At 45.2% G+C, this 2,617-nt stretch overlaps 1 long non-coding RNA gene across 1 annotated transcript; it reads right to left on the minus strand.

Annotated features, from left to right (window-relative positions):
* Positions 1-1,699: 1,699 nt before the first annotated feature.
* On the minus strand, positions 1,700-2,425 carry LOC103902160. The gene is made up of 2 exons (XR_657771.2): positions 2,239-2,425; positions 1,700-2,094 (listed from the first exon to the last, which is right to left on the minus strand). It is a non-coding gene; the product is annotated as an uncharacterized LOC103902160 (long non-coding RNA).
* Between the last annotated feature and the right edge of the window lie 192 nt (positions 2,426-2,617).

Below are 2,617 nucleotides of genomic sequence, written 5' to 3' on the forward strand. Positions count from 1 at the left end.
GTGCCAGCCGGCTGAACATGAGCCGGCAGTGTGCCCAGGCGGCCAAGGCGGCAAATGTAATTGGCTAAGTAATTAGCAATAGGACAAGAGGAAATGGCCTCAGATTGTGCCAGGGGAGGTTTAGATTGGACATGAGGAAAAATTTCTTTACTGAAAGAGTGGTTAAACATTGGAACAGGCTGCCCAGGGAAGTGGTTGAGTCACCATCCCTGGAAATATTTAAAAGATGTGTAGATGAGGCACTTAGGGACATGGTTTAGTGGGCATGGTGGTGGGGGGTTGATGGTTGGACTCGATGATCTTAGAGGTCTTTCCAACCTTAATGATTCTATGATTCCATGATTTGGTAATCTAATTCTTAATTCTATTACCATAGAAGAAGAGATAACTTAAATAGCCTTTTTTTTTTTTTTTTTTTTTTTTCTTTCTCTTCCTCTTGGAGATTTGTTTCGTTTTGACATGCATCCTCACTAGTTACAGAGAGAAACAACACTAAGCTAGAACAAATTTCAAAGAATGCAAATGTTTTTGCTTACTGTGGGGCCCAAGGGTACCTTCCCTATGTGCCTTACTTCCCCAGCACTTGCATCGCCAAGGGCAGTGCCACAGCAAAATGGCTGGAGTGCCTCTCAGTAAGCGTGGCCAAGTCTCTGAGATCCTTTAGCCCCCTCATGTCCCCTGGATGTAAGCATAATGCTGGACATTCATCTGTGAGCAGACGATAGGATGGGGTGGATTACAGAAATGAAGACAGCGTCTTGTTGATGAACAGTGATGCAAAGAATGTATCAAGTACTTCAGCTTTATGTGGGGCTGCTGTCACTAAAATCACCTACCCCATTCAGTGACAGGCCACATTTTTCTTTTTTATTGTTTTAGTGCTAATGTAGTCATAGAATATCTTCTTGTGACCCTTGATGTCCCTTGCAAGTGTCACTCTAAGTGAGCTTCAGCTTTCCTAACACTACCCATACATACCAAGGCAATGCCATGGACGGTTCACCTTATAGCCTGTTTTTACCTCATTCTCCTGTACGTTGATTTCTTTTCTGCTTCGGAGATCCACGTGAGGTCCCTGTTTAGTCAAGCCAGAGTCCTGGTAAATGTGTTTTTCCTCCTCAGCACAAGAATCGAATATTCTTGTGCTTGGAAGATTCTGTCCTTCAAGACCTGTAAGCTTTTCTGAACTCCTCTATGATTCCCAAGCAATCCCACCTACTAGTTTCCTAAATAAGCCAAAATCTGGTCTCCTAAGGTGCATGATTTGTACTCTAATACTTGCTTTTCTGTCCCCACTGAATCATGAACTCTGTTAGTACATGGTCACCACACCCAGGGTTGCCATTGATTTCTACAAACCCAGACAGGTCTTCCTTGTTAGGGAACAGCAGATGGAGCTGTGTGCTGCACAGATTTGCCCATCCAGGACCTAGACCAAGAAGTCATCCCCACCTCCATCCAGAAAGCCCGATTACTTGCATCCCAACATCTTGCCCTTCCAGCAAAAGTCAGGGAGGCTCAAGTCCCTCATAAGAACTGGGTCTGTGATCTAGAGACTTCCTCGAGTCATTTAAAGGTCCACGCACTTACTCATCCTGATCAGGAGGTCAGGACACTCACCTCTGCCTGCCCCCAGGCAAGCGCAGGGAGAAGCAGCTAGGAGCAGACAAGGCCAAACACACTCTACTTGCTGATAACGAAATTACCTGTGGGCTTTAATTCTTCTCTCAGTATGCCACCAAAGGCAGCCTATTTCAGGACACAGTTGTTAGTAAAAATAACAGAGAGATCAATATAGAATGGATAAAATGCAAGCACAACCATTCGGATGGATAAAATGTAAACACATTTACAAAACGTAAATACATTTACAAAAATGGATAAAATGTGGATAAAATGTAAACACAATCATCCAATAATAAAAAGAAAAAAAACCCAACAAATTCCAAGACAGAACGTTGGCTAAGCTGCAAACAAAGCACAGCGAAACTGGAAAGGCCAGGAAAAATTAAGCTCAAATCACTGGGTCGGTTGAGGGATCTTTCATTTCCACAGCTGGGCTCCTTCATGCCATTTCCATTTATCCCAATGACCCTGCAGCGTAAAGAGAAAAAAAGGGGAAAAGGCATGAAGACCAAACCTGCCTCACCGCAGTCGTTCCTCAGAGCAGTGGACAGGCAATTTCGGCAAAGCTGCCTCCTACAGCCCCCCGCCATGTCCTCGGCACCGAGCACTTACATGCACATGTAGGATACTGAATCACTCCATCCAGGCACTGTGCTCTAAATTTCTCAGGGTGTGAAACTTGTTGGTACCACCACTTGCATTCAAAGAAAATATAATCCCCAGATCGATAGGTGGAAGTTCTCAACCAGCTTGATGACTGTAGGCGAATATGGTTCTCTTCCATAAGGCTCTCACGCACTGTACAGTTCTCTGGAAAAAGTACTTTCATTATTTGCCTGTAGACCTCACACTGGACAACTGATGCTCTGAAACCGTTAGTACCAGCTGAGAGCCCCCGAGAGCCCTTTCCCCAGCAGTCTTGCCAGCTCAGGTACGCTAGTCAACGGCTTCTTGGGGGCACTGCCCCTCGCCGCCTGCAGCTTACCGGATG

Source organism: Aptenodytes forsteri, unplaced genomic scaffold, assembly GCF_000699145.1.
Source record: "Aptenodytes forsteri isolate BGI_AS27 unplaced genomic scaffold, ASM69914v1 Scaffold181, whole genome shotgun sequence".
Classification (NCBI taxonomy): Eukaryota; Metazoa; Chordata; class Aves; order Sphenisciformes; family Spheniscidae; genus Aptenodytes; species Aptenodytes forsteri.